The 22,030-nt window shown below is 42.3% G+C and overlaps 1 protein-coding gene across 11 annotated transcripts in view; it reads left to right on the top strand.

The window, feature by feature from the left end:
* msn (serine/threonine-protein kinase msn) overlaps positions 1-22,030 on the top strand; it is a 777,533-nt gene that overhangs the window by 152,454 nt on the left and 603,049 nt on the right. The window lies entirely within an intron of this gene.

The raw sequence follows: 22,030 nt of genomic DNA, 5'->3' as shown, positions 1-22,030 counted from the left end.
GCATTTACTTCTTTTACAACCCCATCAATAAATATATTAAACAATCATGGTGACATTACACATCCCTGTCTAAGACCTACTTTTACCGGGAAGTAGTCTCCCTCTCTTCTTCACACCCTAACCTGAGCCTCACTATATATATATAAATATATATATATAAATATATATATATATATATATATATATATATATATATATATATATATATATATATATATATATATATATATATATATATATATATAAATATATATATATATATATATATATATATATATATATATATATATATATATATATATATATATATATATATATATATATATATATATATATATATATATATATAATGTATAAACCGGCCGTCTTCCACTAAGGCAGGGTGACAAAAAAAGAAACACTCTTACCATCACTCCACTGTTGCACCGATACATAAGAACATAAGAAAGGAGGAACACTGCAGCAGGCCTGTTGGCCCATTCTAGGCAGGTCCTTTACAATTCATCCCACTAACAAACATTTGACCAACCCAATTTTCAATGCTACCCAAGAAATAAGCTCTGATGTGCAAGTCCCACTCAAATCCAACCCCTCCCACTCATGTACTTATCCAACCTAAATTTGAAACTACCCAAAGTCCTAGCCTCAATAACCCAACTAGGTAGACTGTTCCACTCATCAACTACCCTATTTCCAAACCAATGCTTTCCTATGTCCTTTCTAAATCTAAACTTATCTAATTTAAATCCATTACTGCGGGTTCTCTCTTGGAGAGATATCCTCAAGACCTTGTTAATATCCCCTTTATTAATACCTATCTTCCACTTATACACTTCGATCAGGTCTCCCCTCATTCTTCGTCTAACAAGTGAATGTAACTTAAGAGTCTTCAATCTTTCTTCATAAGGAAGATTTCTAATGCTATGTATTAATTTAGTCATCCTACGCTGAATGTTTTCTAACGAATTTATGTCCATTCTGTAATATGGAGACCAGAATTGAGCTGCATAATCTAGGTGAGGCCTTACTAATGATGTATAAAGCTGCAGTATGACCTCTGGACTTCTGTTGCTTACACTTCTTGATATAAATCCCAGTAATCTATTTGCCTTATTACGTACGCTTAGGCATTGCTGTCTTGGTTTAAGGTTGCTGCTTACCATAACCCCCAAGTCCTTTTCGCAATCTGTATCGCTAAGTTCTACATTATTTAACTTATAAGTGCTAGGGTTATGGACACTTCCGAGCTTCAGAACCTTGCATTTATCTACATTGAACTGCATCTGCCACTTTTCTGACCAAGAGTAGAGTTTGTCTAAATCCTCCTGAAGTTCCCTAACATCTACGTTTGAATCAATTATCCTACCTATCTTCGTGTCATCGGCGAATTTGCTCATATCACTAGTAATTCCTTCATCAAGATCATTGATATATATTATAAACAACAATGGGCCCAAGACTGATCCCTGTGGAACGCCACTTGTTACTGATCCCCACTCGGATTTAACCCCATTTATGGACACTCTCTGCTTCCTGTCTGTGAGCCATGATTCGATCCACGAGAGCACTCTTCCCCCAATGCCATGAGCTGCTACTTTCTTCAACAGTCTTTGGTGCGGAACTCTATCAAATGCCTTACTAAAATCTAAGTAAATAATATCAAATTCTTTATCGTGGTCAACAGCCTCAAAAGCTTTACTGAAAAAAGTTAATAAATTAGTCAGACAAGACCGGCCTCTTGTGAATCCATGCTGAGTATCATTAATCAAGCTATGCTTATCGAGATGGCTTCTTATAATTTGAGCTATAATTGACTCTAGTAATTTGCCTACAATTGAGGTCAGGCTTATTGGGCGGTAATTTGACGGTAACGACTTGTCCCCTGTTTTAAAAATAGGAATTACATTAGCCATCTTCCACATATCAGACACTACACCTGTTTGAAGAGAAAAATTAAAAATATTAGTTAATGGTTCACAGACTTCCATTTTGCATTCCTTTAGAACCCTTGAAAAAACCTCATCAGGACCCGGTGACTTATTTTGCTTCAGTCTGTCTATCTGCTTCACAACCATTTCACTAGTGACTATGATGTTACATAATTTATCTTCTTCTGGCCCACTATAAAAATTAATTACCGGAACACTACTAGTGTCTTCCTGTGTAAAAACCGAGAGAAAATAATTATTTAAAATCGAGCACATTTCATTCTCTTTGTCAGTAAGATGCCCATAGTTATTTTTAAGGGGACCTATCTTATCTCTGACTTTTGTTCTATATACCTGGAAAAAACTTTTTGGGTTAGTTTTAGAATCCCTAGCAACTTAAATTTCATAGTCCCTTTTAGCTTTTCTTATCCCCTTTTTAATGTCCCTCTTAGTGTCAATATACTGATTCATAAGATGACCCTCGCCTCTTTTGATACGCCTATAAATTCCTTTCTTATGCCCTAGTAGATATTTCAGCCTATTATTCATCCATTTTGGGTCATTTCTATTTGATCTAATTTCTTTATAAGGGATAAATGTTCTTTGAGCAGCATGTATTGTGTTCAGAAAACTGTCATATTGATAGCTCTCTTCGTTACCCCAGTCAACAGATGATAAGTGTTCTCTAAGCCCATCGTAATCTGCTAAGCGAAAATCTGGGACTGTTACTGAGTTATCCCTACTATCATACTTCCATTCAATTCTAAATGTAATTGATTTGTGGTCGCTAGCACCCAGTTCTTCTGAAACTTCTAAATTATTAACAAGGGATTCATTGTTTGCCAGAACTAAGTCAAGCAGGTTATTACCCCTTGTAGGTTCTGTCACAAACTGCTTCAGAAAACAATCCTGAACTACTTCTAAGAAGTCGTATGATTCTAAATTCCCAGTCAAGAAATTCCAATCAATATGACTAAAGTTAAAGTCTCCTAGAATTACTACATTATCGTGCCTTGTGGCCCTAACAATTTCCTCCCATAGTAGTCTTCCCTGGTCCCTATCTAAATTTGGGGGACGGTATATCACACCTAAAGTTAATTTTTCATGCCCCTCTGAAAATTCTATCCAAACAGACTCTGTATGTGTTACTTCAGACTTAATACCCGTTTTAATGCAACAGTTCAAGCGATCTCGGACATACAATGCCACCCCACCCCCACTACGGTTCAAAACTGCATATATCCCCTCACCTCCTCAGAGTGCAAACACTGTACTTCCCACCTCCAGGACTCGTGGAAGACACAGTAAAAAGCATGAGAGCCATGGTCACAATATGAAAACAGTGTCAACATTCGTGGGCCAAGACTGTACAGCATAATACCAGCAGATATCAGCAATATTGGTGGAACAAATGTAGAAGTTTTCAACCAAGCTGTGTTGGATATATTTGTCATCGGGCCGCCAGCAGCAACATTCTTGTTGACCAGGCAATAAAAGTCTGACACCACGCCAGGCTGCGAGAGTAGAAAAACTCGAATCCAGTCACAATTATATCATAGGTAAAGGAGAAGTGGGGAAAATAGTGCTGTAGGGAGCAAAGGGAAATGTTTTGAGAAGAGGAAAGAGTTGTGCTACTGGGGAAAGAGGGGGGGGGGAAGGGATATATAGGGTTGTGGCACTGAGAAGGGTGGCGTCTGGGGTAGCCTTGACAACCATTATTGTTCATCTGGTCCGCGAGTGAGTCATGAGTGAGTCGCCCTTGTGGTGGTGGCTAGGATGGTGGTGGTGGTGGTGGTCTTGGAGGAGGAGATAGGTGGTGGTGATGGCACTGGTTGTAATGGTGGTGGTGCTTACACCACCCACAAAACAGACTACCAACCACATTTTCATATCAGCATTTGTGTGCAATACATAGATAAACATTAAAGTTGCCTGAGTACCAACCACTCAAATACTGCAATCATTGGTATAAACAAAGAAATCCAACAGACAAAAAAATCACTGCGAAGTAGCATCATTGAAACAAATACATTGGGTAGCTTTACAAACAAGTTTAGACAGATACAGGACTGGTGATTGTTTGGATGAGAGTAGGACTAGACTCTCCTGTCTGCCTCGAGGTCGTTATTCTCTTTGACAAATTCCAATTGCTTCCATATAAAAAGGAATGAAAGCCAGCACTAACGTCTTTAGCAAATAATGCTAGTGCTTGTATATATGATTGTCATCGATGAAGTCACAGCAAACCTCAGAGTTGATGTAAACCAAGTTTTCTGGTAAATTACACGTTGTTCCAGGCAGACCTTGATCAGTTGGTATGTTCCTCCAGGCAGTTCTTGATCGGCCAACACGTTCCTCTAGGCAGTACTTAATCATTTGGACTGTGGAGTATTGCATACTTTTAGCATTAGTAGCCTAGCAGATGAAGCCATCAACTTAGGAATGGTTTAGGACCGGGCACCGGGGACGATCCAACCCCCTCCCCCAGTATCGTTCCATCCAGCTGAATGGTAAACTCGAGAGAGGTAGACCTTTAAAGATAGTGATATTGAACAATTACAAATTTCAGTTATTCAGCCGAAGAAAACTTAATTAAAAGCAAAATCAAACCCCTAGAATCTAGAGGTTTTATTTTGTTTTTAATCTAGTGACTAGACAGTAAAAGAGGACCGTGAAACCTTGGAAGATTTTACGTTAAAGGAACAGAAATATTGCTATCAGAGCTGCAAGAAAAATATGCTGCTTAACAAGAACCTTAAACACAAGGAATAGCACTGTATACTAATAACCCCCCTTCCCTTTCAAGGTAGGCACAATTAATGGATCACTTAAAAGTCCTCAAAATATACATCTTACTCTCCCCACAGGGTGCTTACCTAAGGACTCACCATTTCTTTCAGCAAAAATTATGGGGGTTATTTCTCCTTTCGTCTAAATTAGCTCACACTCTTGGCCAGTGACATGGAAGGTTTTTTGGACAGATTGTGGAATGTGAAACTTGGGTTTTGAATGGTTTTGCTTTTAGTGTGATTATGATTTATGTCATTTAATTATGACGTTTGATATTAATGGCGTAAATTAGGCGAGAAAGACGCATCATAATTTATATCTTGAGAAATCCTGGAAACCGATTCTCAATCTGCACACTGAAATTAGTCCTTAAGAGAATGGGAGGCATAATAGATGATGTGAAATATCCTAAATAAAAACAAGTGCAATAAGAATACTTAGGCGGGATTATTATTATAATCAAAAAGAAGCGCTAAGCCACAAGGACTACTTAGGCGGGAGAGAGACATGATTATATACACTTGGAAAATCCTAGAGGGATTAGTACCAAACTTGCACACAGAAATCACTCCCTGTGAAAAAAGACTCGGCAGACAATGCAACATCCCTCCAATAAGAGAACACAATTAGTGTCAGGGACCCAAGACTGTTCAACTGCCTCCCAGCATACATAAGGGGGATTACCAGTAGACCTCTGACTGTCACCAAAAAGACTCTGAACAGGCACCTAAAGTCAGTACCTGACTAGCCGAGCTGTGTAGTTCATACGTCTGGTTGCGTACGGCCAATAGTAACAGCCTGGTTGGTCAGGCCCTGATCCATCATGAGGTCTGGTCACAGACCGGGCTGCGAGAGCGTTGACCCTTGAAACCCTCTCCAGGTATTCTGTTCAGTAAATTCTCAGTGCTTGACCACGTCAGAAAATTAACTGGCTAGTGATTACTTTCAAAATAAGAGATGTCACGCCAGTGATGGTAATCTTCCAAAGCCTTATTTTCTCTGGTTTAGACTATTCTGTGTTCACAGCTCCTTTCAAGAAAGGAGATATATCATAGTCAGAAAATATACAAAGATACATTACTACCCGCTTATAATCAATGATACCTATAAGCTACATATGCTAGAGAAGACGATCTGAAAATATATGAAATCGAAGGTAGTAATGAATACACTGCTACAGCAGCTTAACAGGATATGAAGAAAGGAAACGTAGAATAAACCATATGGTTATCTGTAGATTACCTCTAGTCACTTCCGGATTTCGCTGCCCTCTTGGCCCGGTCCCTGACCAGGTCTCCTGGTTGCTGACCAGATCAGTCAGGCTGTTGGGGTCCGCCGCACGCACCACAGCCCAGTTGATCAGGAACTGAACTGAAACACTTATCACGTTCCCTCTTAAAGACAAAACCACTGGTTGGTAATATCCCTTATGCATGAAGGGATGGTGTTGATCCCTTTACACTTATTGAGTTCTCTTCGTGTGTTCATTGCACCCCAGCATTTCATTGTAGGTATGCTGCATTATCTGCCAAGTCTCTTGCTTTCACGTGCAGTGACTTCGGTGTGTAGGTTTGAGTGCGTTTGCTCTCGGAATGAATATTAAAATGGTATAAAATACCGACAGGTTGTTAGGTAAGACATATACAACAGTTAGGTATCTTTATTTCGAAACGTTTCGCCTACACAGTAGGCTTCTTCAGTCGAGTACAGAAAAGTTGATAGAAGCAGAAGAGACTTGAAGACGATGTAATCAGCCCATCACCCTTGAAGTTTTGAGGTGGTCAGTCCCTCAGTCTGGAGACAACACTATGGAACTACTCTTCTCCAGACTGAGGGACTGACCACCTCAAAACTTCAAGGGTGATGGACTGATTACACCGTCTTCAAGTCTCTTCTGCTTCTATCAACTTTTCTGTACTCGACTGAAGAAGCCTACTGTGTAGGCGAAACGTTTCGAAATAAAGATACCTAACTGCTCTCGGAATCTTCTAGGTGTAGGTTATGATTTATCCTCACTTTCGTTTTAAGATGAACAGTCCTAGACTTCGAGTTATGAAGAGCAAGGGTGCCGTATGCACAGTTACGAGCTCATTTTTTTTTTATTCGCCGGTATACTCCCGGCCCGGGTCTTTCCCAAGTAGTGGTGACCCGGCCTTAGCTCCCTATCTGGGGAGTGTCTCGGGACGCAAGTCCCCCATGGGAGGAGGTACAAGTACCCCCTCATCTTTGGGACCAACTGTCCCCAGGCCTAGCCAGTCCCCACCCTCACGGGGCTCGTAGGGAGAAGCTAGGCCTCTGGTCTGCCATCTTCCCCGCCCCAGAGGGGCTCGTGGGGATGGCAGTCTTATGAGCTGCAGATGGTAGCAAGCTCAGGCCTTCTAAGAGCTCATTGTGTGTATATATGAGGCCCAAAACTTCAACCTTCTATAAGATAAAAAGTGCCAAATCAGCCAGGTTGTGATGGCTATATAGGTCTGGAGCCTTGGGCAGCACTGTGATAAATGAGGCAGTGACCAGGAGAGCCTGGTCTTTGGCTGGGCTGCAAGAACATAACTCACAACTGGTTACAGTTATGATAAGTATGTAGAAGTAGAGGTAGTGATGGAGGCGACGGGGGTGGCTGCAGTAGTGCTGGTGACAACGAAGGCGGCTGGGGAACTCATCACAGTACCTTCCCTGCTCCATTAAACTTATCCCCTACCACCCCCATCTTTCCCTACCTCTCTTCTCGAAAAAAAAATTGACTACGTTTCTTCCCTCTTCTCTCTCTTTCCTTCCCTCCACATTACCTTGCAAAATTTCATTTAGAAATTTCAGTAAGTTTTGGTCCTATTGGCATTTTATCTGTGCTTGGAATATGTAATTCATGTACTAGTTTCTCCCTTGCCTGGGTGCTGTTAACGAAATTTGAGGTATGATAAAAGTACAAAAGAATGAGAACTAACCAGCACTTGCCCGACAGCATCAGATGAACAATTTGTCAGGTTAGGCCGCGCCTTGAAATCACAAAATTTCCATGTTAGCAATAGCGCCACGATAAATATAAAAATAATGGAGTAATGGAGTGGGTATACCTAATCAGTTCCACTTTCCTAACCGTTTCTCTTGTTTAAATTTATTCAACTTGAATCCATTGTGTGAGTTCTTTGTTGATTAGATATCTTCAGCACCCTATTTGTATCACTTTTTTAAAACCCATCTTCCATTGGTATTCATTCATATCATTCTATGCCTATCAAGAAAGTACAGCTTCAGGGTTCTGAATCTGTCTTCGTAGGACTGGTTCCTGATGCAGTGGATTAACGTTTTCACCCTCTGTGCTTTCCATCACATTTACATTTGTTCTGTAACATCACATACAACCATCGCAATGTATTTCCCTGGAAATTATTCAGTCGTTGATTTAAATTTAACAATTCTCCTTAAATTATTACACGCATTGAATCTACAGAAGGTAAGGTGCACTCCCCTTTTTTTTTTTTTTTTACACATGGTTTGACAAGGTTAAGGATCCCTAGCTTTATTGACAGCTATTTACAGGTTAAGGATTCCTAACTTTATTGGCAAGCTAAGAGCTGTTACCTACATCAGCTCATTTGAAAACATTTTTATTGTTACGAGACATACAAGTAGGAAACAGGATGAAGTTGGAGCCATCTGTGGGCCAGCATTTTCATTTGATCAACTGACTATCTCGTTGACATCATTATCCTGTACGAATGTGTTCCATACTCGAGTCATCCTGGGTATGTATGATCTCAGATGGAGTGATGTTCTGGAGAAGGGTACAGCCAGAGTGAAGTTGCTGCTTTCTGCCCGTCTTGTGGCATAAAAGCTTGTTTCACGCTGTCCTCGAAGTGGATCCAAGTGTGGTATTTTGACAATATTGGCCTTGTACATAATAGTAAGGCCACCCACATCCCTCCTATGTTGAAGGCTCTGCTGAAATGACAGATCTATCCAGGATGGGTCCAGGCGAGAGATGAGACGTCTTGCTCTGTTCTCTACTCTGTCAAGCAGTCGCAGATGAGAGGGGGGGCAGGCAAACCAAGAAAGTGGAGCATACTCAAGGTGTGAGCGTACTTGTGCCTCGTACAGGATCTTGCAACCCCTACTGTCAAGCAGATGGGAGATACGGCGAAGTGCTGTAAGCTTCCTGGCTGCCTTGTTTGCAAGATTTACAACATGGTTCTTCATGGTTAGTTTGGAGTCAAATTTCACCCCAAGGATATCAGCTTATCCAGGTGCCAACATCCTCCCATTCATCCTTACTACTGCACCAGCATTACCATCATGGTGCCTAGAGACGATCATCATTTGCGTTTCTCAGGTGCAAATGTTACTTGCCATCTATTTCCCCAAGCTGATATAGCTCTCAGCTGGTGATTGATGTAGCTTAGAGCAGCTGGCATTTCTTCTCTTGTATAAGTGAATGTCAGTGTACAGTCGTCTGCATATGCATGTGATTCTGGGATGAGATGAAGAAGGTCGTTGAAGTAGACATTCCATAACAATGGACCCAGCACGCTTCCTTGTGGAACACTTGCCCCAATAGGATGTCTTGCTGATTCCGTTCCATTGAGAACTACACTTAGAGATCTACCATGAAGGTAGTCACTGAGGAGACATAGCGTAGAGCCTGCAATTCCCAGTGCTTGAAGTTTTGCTAAGAGGCCCTGGTGCCACACCCGGTCGAAAGCGCCAGCAATGTCCAGTGCTACCACACAGCTGACTTTGGATTCATCCAGTGACTGGTACCACTTAGTGGAGAGGTTTAACAACAGATCAGCAGCAGAGTAACCTTTCCTGAAGCCATATTGACGATCACAAAGTAGTGAGTGGTAGTCAAAAAACTCTGTCATTTGTCTTGAGATTATTGTCTCAAGGATCTTACCAGTGATTGACAGGAGTGACACTGGTCTGTAGTTGCTGATTTCTGCTCTGCTCTTCTTTTTGTGAACAGGGACTACATTTGCCTCTTTCCATAGAGAGGGCCATTTACACTGTACTAGGCAGTGCTGAAAGATGCGAGTTAGAGGTGCTGCTAGCTGGTCTGCACATCTTCTCAAAAATCTTGGGCTCAACTTGTCTGGGCCCACAGCCTTTTCTTGGTCAAGCGATTTAAGTAGGAAATGCACCTCCTCCTGCCTTATTGTCACCACTGACAGTTTTGACACCGTTCTTGCAGCTAGCCAAGGAGGGTCCCTTGCTGGATCAGGAACTTGCATTTTGGTAGCAAAGTGTTCAGCAAAGAGGTCCGCCTTCTCTTGACTACTAGTAGAAGTGGTCCCATCCTGTCGATTTCGAGGTGGAATAAGTTCATCAGGCAGATAACCTTGTCTGTCCTTGACCAGGGACCACCAGGTTTTGGAGCCTACCCTACCTGAGCCTACCCTCTCTCTCAGTGATAAAACACAATCGTTAATTCCAAGGTTTACAGAAGCCCACACAACAACCTAACGTGGCGTCGTTGTAGGTATTCTTGACATTTGTAAGCAAAAGATCCTTGAGGAATTCCAGGTACTTATCACAAAGATTCATTAATCTGAAGATTCTCAGATATTTCATTATTATATGAATGGAACGGGTGAAACATCCTTAAGAGCACCTGGCAATAGAGTAAATTTGATAGACGGATCATCCTTTCGATATGTACTAATGCCACCATCACCTCCTGAGTGTGTATGCCAAGCAGTACCGGTGTCATTTAACAATTAAAACAATGAGTGGCATCAGTAGGGCAGTGACTCACAACATGTCCACACCATTGTGAGAGGGGTATAATAAACTTTTTATAGGAGAAACACAACTTGGCATTAAAACAACGATTCAGAAACGTAGATAACACAAAATTGTACACTTCGAGAGGAAACTAGATGACGTTTCTATCCATCTTGGATCATTAGGAAGTCACAAGTGAGCCAAAAAAAAAAAAACAGATCGGAGAACTGTGGAGGAAGGTGGTGGTTGTGGTAGTAGTAGTAATAGTTGTAGTAGAAATAGTTATAGTAGTAGTAGTAATAGTAGTATAGCAGTAGAATTAGTAGTAAGAAGTAATAGTAGTAATTGTAGTAGTAGCAGCAATGGAGATTACATCTCCATTGGATGGAGAAGCCGGTAACTCCACCCTCAGATACTTTTTCCCCAAGGGGCTTACCAAAGAACAAACAAGAGAGATAACGAGCTGCGGTAGGTTCACTGGGTCATGCTTGGAAGGAAGGAAGAAACAAGTATAGAGAGTGAAAGGACTGGAAAGATAAAGGAAAAACAAAGATCGAGAGAAAAGGTGAGAAGGCCAAGGTCAGGTCAAGTGCTTGTATAAAGTGCTGAAGAAAATATATAGGTAAGGTAAAAAAAAAAACGAAAAATTTTATTAAAATTGAGCTGATTAAGGTTTGTAAAGCTTAATATGAGACGAATGGTTTTATAAGCGTGCGATATAGTAGTGTCGTACTATGTACAATTTTTTTAACTGATACAATTGAGAATGATTTGGTTGAGAGCTGGACTTAGCATGGCATACCCTCAAAGAAGGTGTTTCTTGATGCTGGTGAAGAGCTCTTGATCCAAGGAGTGTCCTTTCCTGATTGCTTTCCATTCCACAGGCTTTTATGATTTTTGTGAGGTTTAGCTCTTCCCCTTAAATATAATAATAAGCATGGGCTTGCTATGGTGCTTCTCCATTTTTAGGTTATCCTGCACTATGAGTAATGGTGTGAGGGCTGTGTGATGCACTTATCTTCCTCAGCACCATATACTTGGTCTTTTATGTCTGTAAATGGCTCTGGGGGCTCATTGCTCCTGCAGCGCAGTCTAAACCACCATGGCCATATGTATTGTCCTGGCGACATATACAGTAGATTATAATTTTTGGTTTGCAGGAAGATATAAACAGTCTTTCATTGGTCAGTAGAGAATAACATGACGTTCACCAGTGACGAGTTTCAGTTGCTTAGATATGGAAAGAATGAAGAACTCCAGAGAGAGACTGTATGCAAAGCACAGGAAGATCGCCAAATAAATGAAGGAACATGTGAAAGATCTAGATGTAATAATGTCAGCTGTCCTTTCTTTCAAAGAACACAAGGCAAATATCATGGAAACCAGGAAAATGACGGGAGTGGATAATGAAAAACTCTGAAAACATGGGAAATGGTGCCAATATTGACAATGTTTTCAAATCACTTCCGCTGTTTTTCTTAAGAATATTGTTCAGTGTTGAAGGCCTCTTTAAGAAGGAGGGGGGGGGGTCCTGTCGTGGTCAAGAGGCTATTGGTCTGAGGAATTGTACTTTTTGGTCTTCTTCCTCGGACCGAACCTAACTACCTCCCCCCCCCATCCTCCCTCCCCTATCCCCTTCCTGTTTGCAAGTTTTGGGGTTCTTCCCTCAGGCATTCTAGTTCCTAGGTAAGGGGAAGGGTACCGTGGTCCATTCCATTGAGGTCCTTGGTGGTGGTGTAGTTTGCCATGGAATCTAGATCAACTGGGGATGTCCCATTCCCTCTCCGGTTCTTGGGGGGAGGGGGCGGCTTTGGGTGCATCTCGGGTGACGGGTGTATTTCTGGAGGCTGCCTGTCGGATTCCAGGAGGTGGTGGCCAAAGGAGGTATGCTTTGTGGCTTGGTAAATGTGAGGTTTCTATCCTGGATTGCTGGTTTACTGGCATGAAGGGTAAGGTATGGCACAGATTCCATGCCACATCTGCACTACTTGTGGTGCTGGGGTCCTCTTGGACGTGGAGGGGGATTTACATCCCTTTCATTTCTCCTAGGCGCTATCCCTCCATGTTCCCTCCTTTTTTCTTTTTTTTTTCTTTCCTTTTTTCTTGTTTCATAAAAAACAAAAAAAAAGTGACAAAACTATGGAGTCCCAAGTCCATGGCCAAGCTCCTCCCAGGCCCCTTTCTGCTACCACACCCTGTTCCGATCCTATCTCATTATTTGATCATTCTTTGGACCTTTCTATTGACCCTGTACCTTCTGCTGGTGCCGTTTCATCACCAGCTCCAGGTGACGAGGTTCCACGTGACTCCTTCAATACATCCGACCTCTGCACTTCTTTGACAATGCTTCCAAAATTCTTCCTCTATGGTGTGATGATTCTCGGATTGCCTGCCCATCTCAAGTGGTCAAAGTACACAATGGACTAAGTTTTTTTACTCTGCAACCGACATCTACTGACTGTTTTTTTCAGATCATAGTATCGGCAAGGCACTCCTATGCCATGTTGGTCAAAATATTTCATTTCATATTCTCAAGTGGTGCTCGCATCGCCATGGTACACAATGCTAGCCAAGCCCATGACCTTTCTCTCCTTACCAAAGAGCTATCCTTGTAACAATTCAAAAACACTTACTCAATTCTTGTAGTGGTAACGTCATTCTTCCTTGAGCAACCTGAGCTTTAAGACCTCTCAATTCTGAAAGTAGGCATGTATATACTATCTGCCCATGAGCGGAGATGCTACCCCTGCAATGTAGCTCACTTAACTTTTGACTGTCGTGAGCTTCCTTCCTCCGTTTATATTGCTGACGCTTTGGCCACCCAGCAAAATATTGCAGGTCCATAACATTGCCCAGTCTGTGGTGCTGACGACCATACAACTACATCCTGTAATGTTGAGTCCTTCTTGCCTTAATTGTAATGAGACTCGCCAGGCTTTTTCTCGCCATTGCCAAGTTTACATAAAAGATTGAGAAATTCGCTGTCTCCAAGAGAAAGAAGGTTTCACATATGCCATGACAGTCTCTCATCTTCGCCTCCAGAGGAGACTTCCACGACTTTCTTATTCTAGAGTTACTAGTACCTACTTCCACTGTCTCTAGTGTCACTACTTCCTCAGTCACCTCTGTCTCTAACTCTTTTGCAGTCCTCGCCTCCGAGGTCCCTACCTCAATGCTTAATACTGTTCTTGAATCTTCATCATCTCGCTCGCATGTTTCCATGTCTACAAGACCTCACACGACTACACCCTCCCCTCGTCTCTCTACTTCTTAGAAGTCTAAACCATCCCCAAACTTCAAACCTCCTTTTACCCCTTCTTCAGATAGCCTTTCCAAACATATTTCAAATCCAGTCTCTGTACCTAGTTCTTTACCTCTTACTAGTTCTGTTATGAGTGTAGAGGTTCATCTTCCCCCTCATACAGTCCCCTCCTCTCCAATCCTCTCCCAAGTTTCTTCCCAAGTTAACTCTACCCTCTCATCCCCTCCTTTGGTATCTTCCATCACCTCTCCGATCTTTACTCACCCTTCCCCCTTCTACTTCTGATGTCATACCATGCAACTTCCTTGTCCTCTGAAACACTTGAAGCTAGCTTCAGTTATATTGAGGAGGCAAAACCATTGAAGGACACTGATGCACCTCCCACCCCTTCTCCTCACTCTAAACCATCTACATAACTCTCCTCTTCGCAGCGTTCCAGTCCTTTGCTGCTTACTCGCTTCCCTCTACGTCCACGATTAGACTTTCATACCCCTACTAGTCCGTAGACACATACTGCTTCATATTCCACATGTACTTTTCTCGCAAATCATGGCTTATTTACAGTGGAATATCCAAGGCCTTGGGTAATCGCGGTGAACTTCAGGTGTTGCTCCCCTGTTTGTGTCTGTTTACAAGAACCTAAATTATGCTCTGCTGTTATCCATCCCATCTCGGGCTATGTTTTACTACATTCATCTGATCCTTATCCCGATGGAACTTTTAACAAAAGTGCACTTCTTGTGCACACAGGTATATTATACCATCAGATCTTCATTCATACTTCGTTGCATTACACAGCAACCCACATCTACTTGAACAGTGGTATACAGTATGTTTTTTGTATCTCTCCCCTTCTCGAACATTATTTATCCCAGATGTTTTGTTGTTTCTTCTTTACTGCCACCTATTCTGTTACTAGGTGATTTTAATGCTCATCATTTTCTCTGGGGGGTCTCACTGTGACTCTCATGGCGATCAATTGGAGCCTCTCCTCACTTCTCTTCCCTTCCATGTTTTAAATACTGCTACTCCCACCCATTTTGACCCTCGCACTCAGTCTCTCTCTTGTATGGATCTCTCTTATTTGTTCTGCGTCAACTTCACTTGACTTTACCTGGTTTGTCGTCCTAGATTTATGTGACAGCAATCATTTTCCTATTCTCCTTCCCATTCAAATTCTTACCCTCCTCGAAGCCCACATTAGCAATTTGAACAAGCAAATTGAGATCTGTACTTGCGATGGACTGCTTTTAGTGAGGACCCTTCTGCATCCTCTACAGATGAGCAGCTTCTACACTTATTTTCCACCTCAGTTTTAACCGCAGCTTCACATTCTATACCTTAAACCTCGAGCAAGCATTCTCAGAAATGCGTGTCTTGGTGGTTTCATGCTTGTGCTCATGCAGTGCGTTTGAAACGTGCTGCATGGGACCGATATCATTACAATAGGACCACAGAGCGTCTCCTTGATTTTAAAGAGGCGAGAGCGGTCGCCCGACATGTCATCCCTGAAGCTAAATACACTTTCTGGCAAGATTATGTTTCTACCACTACTTCTGCTTCCTCAGTGAGTGCAGTTTGGAAAAAAGTGCGGAAAGTGAGTGGAAAGTTTTCTTCAGACCCTGCTCACATTCTCCACGTTGTCAGTGGCCGAGTTGCAGACCCTCTTGACGTTGCCACGGAAATCTGAAATCATCTTGTCCGTATCTCTAAAGGTCTCCATCTATGCCTCTCGTTTCTTTCCTCCAAGCTTGCCAGAGAGTTACAGCTCTTAGACTTTTCTTCTAGCAGAGAAGAGTCCTATAATGTGCCTTTAAACACTTCTTAAACTTTTCTTCTAACAGAGAAGAGTCCTATAATGTGCCTTTAAACACTTCTTAAACTAGAGTCCACTTTCCACTTGCCGATCATCGGCAGGTGGGCCTGATGGCATTCATTTTCGCATGCTTCAGCATTTGCATCCGTTATCCCTTACAGTCCTCTTACGTCTTTTCAGTCTTATTTGGTTGCAAGTTCTTCCCCAACTGGAAATCTACCATAGTTCTACCTTTTCGCAAACCAGGTACTGAATTCAGGACATGATACCTCTCACTATCGTCCCATTGCTCTTATCAGTGCAGTTTGCAAGGTGATGGAACGTCTGGTAAATAGAGGTTTGATGTGGCATTTAGAGAGAGAGAGTCTCTCCCCTGTCAATATGGCTTTCGTAAAGGCTGCCTTACTATTGATCCCTTACTCCGTTTAGATGTCCGTAATGCCTTTGCTAGTAACCACTTCGTTATAGCAGTCTTTTTTAAGGTATAACATCTTGGCCCATGCTCACTCCTTAGGCCTCCAAGGCAATCTCCCATTTTTTCTTGCAAACGCCTTATCTGAGAGACATTTTTGTGTTCGGGTTAATAATTTGCCTTCCCCGGACTTCGTCCAACCTGGTGTTCCTCAGGGATGTGTCCTTAGCACCACTCTTTTTCTCCTTGCTACAAATGATCTGACGTCTGTTCTCCCGTCTAATATTTGGTCATCACTCTTATGTTGATGATTTTGCTATAACTTGTGCAGGCACTGACTGTCGCTCAGTCGCAGCCTCACTTTAGAATGCTGCCAACAATATTTCCCATTGGGCTACTACTCGTGGGTTTAAAATTTCTAGTGCTAAAACACAATTATTTCCACGAGATGTTCTATCGTCCCTGATACTCCATTGTATCTGTATGGCTCATGAATCCCTAAATGTAATACGGTCAGATTTCTCGGCCTACTGTTTGATCACCGGTTACCTTGGAAACCTCACATTACCTCCCTGAAAGCAACTTGCCATAGCCGGCTGAACCTCCTTAAAACCCTCGCTTATCTTTCATGGGGGGGGGGGGGGTAGATCGTCGAACCCGCCTTTGACTGCATTCATTCCTAATTTTATCAAAGCTAGATTATGGTGGCCAGATAAATTCTGCGGCCTCTCCTGCAACTCTTCCTAAACTCAATCCCATCCATCATCAGGGATTACATTTAGGTCTAGGTGCTTTTCGCTACTCACCTGTCGAGAGCCTCTATGCAGAAAAAATGCCCCATTCTTGAACTATCGTCGTGATGGTCATTGTCTTCACTATTTTGTCTGCTCTCATGACCTTCACGATCCTTCTACATATAGGACAGTAACGAACGTTAGCAAAGTCCATTTGTTCGCCGCCCCTGTTTACTCCGCCCCTTATCTCTTCGTCTTCAATCGCTCTTGTCTTCTCTTCAGTTGCCCCCTTTATATGTTCATCTAGCATATAACTTTTCACTTCCCCCTTGGGAAGTTTCGACAGTTAGTGACTGTTCTTCCCCACTGCTGTGCGCAGAAGCTCAAATCCCTACAGTTGCTTCTTCCTCTATTTTTCGTAATCACTTCCGATCTCATTCTCATGCCGTTGCAGTGTACACTGATGGTTCTAAATCATCTGATGGTGTTGAGTTTGCAGCAGTGTTTCCTGACAGTGTGGTGCGAGGTCATTCATTAGACTCGGCCATTCTCATTGCATCCATGCTTACTTCAAAGTTTGTAATCGTCTCAGGATCCTTTCGTTCTTTGCAAGCTATTAAAAAAAATTGATTCACCTCATTCCCTAGTTCTTCATATACAACTTTGGTTACGCCTCATTACTAGCAAAAATAAAGAAATCGTTTTCTGTTGGGTCCTTGTCATGTTGATTTTCAGGACAATGAGCAAGCAGACTCTGCCTCGCGATCTGCAGTACATGACATACTAGTTTCATATAGAGGTATTCCATTCTCTGATTATTTTCTTGTAATCTCTACCCACCTTCGCAACTGTTGGCAACAACGTTGGGCTGATATGATTCATAACAAATTACATTATATCAAACCAAGTTTGGGTTTCTGGCTTCTTGTCATCGATACCGAGGTTGGGAGACACTCCTGCTTGCATCGGACACTTCTAACTGATGGGTATCATGGAGAGGCGTCCTGTTCCACTTTGTGAGAATTGTCTAGTTCCTGTTTCAGTTTCTCATATTGTATTGGACTGTCCTGTCTATCAACGAGCACGCAGAAGTTTCCTCCTACATACCGCTCTAACGCCCTTACTTTATTTTCCCTCCTTGCTGACAGACCCACTTTGGACACAGACTCCCTCTTCGACTTTTTGACAGCAACTAATTTATTACACAAACTTTGATAATTATAATCCTTCCTTTAGCTCTCCTCACAGCCCCTACTAATTTTACCTTCATTGTCATCTCCACCCTTATTTATCCTTAGGATGATCCTGCATCACTTCCTACCCTGGTAGGTTTAGCGCTTCGTTTTGGTTATAATAATAATCAGTGTTGAAGTTTTCTTTCAGGACAAGTGAGATAACAGAACTGGAAGAGATGCAGAGATCATTTACGACCCGCTTAGAGTCATTAAAGCACTTAAATTATTAGGAACGCCTGAAAGTCATAAATATGTACCTGTTAGAACGAAGAACATACTAGAATGAGGCACAATAAAAGAACAATGTATGAACATCCATGGACTCAGACAGTTCAGAACTCTTCCACAAGACATCAGAAATACTGTCGGAACAAGCCTAGGCATTTTAAAGAGGAAATTGGGCATCTACTTCTGCTAAGTGCTGGACCAACCGGGCTGTGATGGATATGTGGGCCAACGGACAACCGGCAGTAACAGCCTGGTTGATTAGGAAAGCACCAGACAAGCCTTGCCCAGGGCCGAGCAGCAAGAGTAAGAATGCTCTCAAAACTTCGAAGGTTTATCAAAGGTAAGGCATGGATAGCTAAACTTATGGGAGACAAATGCAGAAGTGTGGGGCAACAGTGGTGTGTGGGATAGTGGGGAGCAGTATGTGTGTGGAGCAGGAGGTAGAGGGAGGACAGTAACCTAGAGTGTGATTGCCAAGGTCGTGTGCAACATGTTGAACATTGTCCCAACAGGTGGAGTGCAGCCTGCTGCTGGCACTGCTGCTGCTGCTGCTGCTGATGTTACTCATGGTGCTATTGCTGCTCATGGTACTGCTGGTTTTCATGGTGCTACTGCTTTTCATTGTGCTACTGCTTTTCGCAAGAGATTAGGCTAAAGTTTTATATGACAATTTTCTCATCTTTATTTTTAATTAAATGTTTATAAATTAATGTGAAATTTGCCCTGATCTCACATTGGGATGGTAATGAGGTTCATGATAGTGAGAGGGACTGTGTGTGTAGGGATACCAGGCTCTTGCTTAAGTTTCTTTGTTGATGAGGAGTATGAGTATCGGGTGAAGTAGTGTACTGTGGGAAAGTGTTTGGGATTGTGTAATGAAGTGTTGCAATGTGTGACCCTGACCACGCTGGGGGATGGGGTTGTAGGTTTTGCAGAGTGCTGGAACAGATAAATTCTTCAACACTACATAATCGCAAAACTGAACACGACGTATAGCTCGCATGCAATCAGAAGACACAGCAGAAATAAAATAACCCAGTCATTAAATAATAAATATGTACAATCATAAGAGCCTTAAATTTTTGCACTTCATTATGAATTCTATCAATTCAAGCCAAGCGATTTTCATAAAATACCAGTACGGTCATACAGACACCCCAGTACATATAATGGTAGTGTGTAGACTAACTTGCTGAACACACCACCTTGTCCATGTTTACCGTACGTTGTGACGTGGTAGCGGTCGACTAGAAGAATGGCAGGATAATATAAACTCACGTATACTAGATGTGGTTTATTGGTAGAATGACACGTACACGCATGTGGGCGGGCACGCCTCTCCTCCCCTGTCCCATGAAACTTCCCGACCTCCTGCCTCTACCCTGCTGTGCCCACAATCATGGTTTACTTGCAACCACCACCACTGTAAACAAATCTAGGTATCCAGGTCAAAAATCGAAGAGCTTTGGAAAGAGGGCCAAACATGAGAGGAGTAAGGGTTCAGGGGTAGTAATCTGGCCTCTCAGGTCTCTCAGTTTTGGCTTGCTGCACCAAGAGCGAGTGTGGGAGTGTTAACTGGTGGTGTTGGCAACCATTGCTGGTGGTGAGAGGGCCGTCAACTCTAGCTAGGTAGGTATGATACGGGCTGAATTAAAGGATAGGGGATGATCGAAGAGGGGATGCGGGAGGGATGAGTAGAAGAAAGTGTGATTGAGGGGAAAGAGGGATGATCATAGGTATTGATTCTTAATTTAACAAAATTGGATATATCAGCAGTGTGTTGTGAAAGTACATAATACAAAGAAATACATGAAAATTTCCTAAAATATTTTTAATCGAATATGTTGATTTCTTAAGTTCTACTCTTTTTGATTCGCCTGTAAATGCCCCTCTTTTGACCTATGATTTGAACTTAAGTTTAGAACTGACTTGACCACTGACTGGATAACCTGCTTAATGATTTGCCTATTTACTACATAGACTGATTTACCCACTTTCTTACAGAATGACTGACTTACTCCGCTTACTTAGGAAATGGCTGACTGGCTGACAGACCAGCCGACCCAAGACAATGCAAGGCAATAATCATATTATTGCAAAATAAAGTTATACAAATCTGAATCGAAATATTTTAATGTTTCACGCCTTATAAGTGTGATGTACATGATACCTATTTTGAGGGTTTTTCACTCTTCCCAGTCCGGCCTGAGGTCAGTCTCGTTGATTGCCGATTCGACTAGATTGTTAATATTAGCGACCTGCTGCCCTCATAATCTGGTTGATTGAACTCTTGGCGGTGGTTAGTGGTCTGTCTTCTTGAAAACTTGTCCCGTGAGTGTTTCTGATATGTGCTACTATAAGGTGACAAGTTGCAGATCATATGATCGAAGTGCATGTGGTAGTTAAAATTTGTCATTGGTTGAAAAAGTGCAATTGATTCCTGACAAATACTCACCCTGTAACATACCAACTGTATTTCTTGGATAGTAGGCAAAAAAGATGCGTCATAATTTGCACCTGGGAAATCATGGAGAACCTAGTCCGAAATCTGCGTACAAAATCGATCCGTGTAAAGACAGACTTGGCAGATGACGCAGAGTATCTTCAGTAAAGAGCAGGGACAAGACGAGTGCATCACTGAGAGAGATCTCAATGAGTATTTAGAGGTCCCTGACTTTTCGACGCACTCCCTCTGTGCATATTAATATTTATATATTATATCGATGTTTTGAGTAGGCTGCTGCAGATGCATAGTTACGTCCTCATTCGTTGATAGGGAGTCCTGTGGCCATTCATTACGCGATACCACAACACACACTTTATGGGGATTATACCGCGGATAACACTAGTTTTCCTAGTGGAGATTGACAATATTTCGGAGTTTACCGCACAAAATCATTATTTTCTTTGTTCTCAGCGGGAGATTTGTGGCATGTTCACACTTTGATGTCTGAATTGAACCTAGATTGTCGCCCTGCCCAAAGCCCACTAGTTCGTCTGCATAAAAGAACTGTTTAACTCAGCTTTATATACATTCGTTGCTACACATAGCAACAATATTTAATACAAGAGGGTAGGTTTCTTGTTTAGCTGTAAATAAAAGTCATAATGTCCTCTACTTGTAGACCAAGTGGGGCACAGGTTTTCTCCTAATTTTCCTGCATGGGAGAAAGAAGTAATTACTCTCGTTTAGCCCTCATTGTGTAGTTGATCAGAAATTCCAACAAGGAGAAAGCCGTGCATGGAGATGCCTGGTACACACGTGGTTCTAATAAAGCTGTTTGCAAGGAAGGAAGAGTCCACTAGCCCCTTCTGGGAGGGCTAAGTCCCTCGGAGGGCTGATAAGATAAGATAAGATTTCGTTCGGATTTTTAACCCCGGAGGGTTAGCCACCCAGGATAACCCAAGAAAGTCAGTGCGTCATCGAGGACTGTCTAACTTATTTCCATTGGGGTCCTTAATCTTGTCCCCCAGGATGCGACCCACACCAGTCGACTAACACCCGGGTACCTATTTGCTGCTAGGTGAACAGGACAATAGGTGTAAGGAAACGTGTCGGAATTTCCACCCGCCGGGAATCGAACCCGGGCCCTCCGTGTGTGAAGCGGGAGCTTTAGCCACCAGAATTTTCTCCACAACTCGATTCTTCGTTCCCATACCCACCCCTATGACAACTGAACAAAGTACGCATCTTTCTATCCACTGGACCATCAATCCTTAAACACCAGCGCTCATGAGTACTGAGCATCTTTTCCTTGGTGCAAGGACATACATAGGTGTGAGAACTGAACAAAGTACGCATCCGTTTGGATGCGTACTTAATTCAGTTCTCACAGGGCTGGGCATGGGAAAGCACGATCGAGTCCTGGCTAGCCGCAGTTCTGTTAATGATTCAATATAGATA

This window comes from Cherax quadricarinatus, chromosome 17 (genome assembly GCF_038502225.1).
Source record: "Cherax quadricarinatus isolate ZL_2023a chromosome 17, ASM3850222v1, whole genome shotgun sequence".
In the NCBI taxonomy this organism is placed as follows: Eukaryota; Metazoa; Arthropoda; class Malacostraca; order Decapoda; family Parastacidae; genus Cherax; species Cherax quadricarinatus.
The sequence above is the reverse complement of the archived record's forward strand: the minus strand, read 5'-3'. Positions and strand labels throughout refer to the sequence as shown.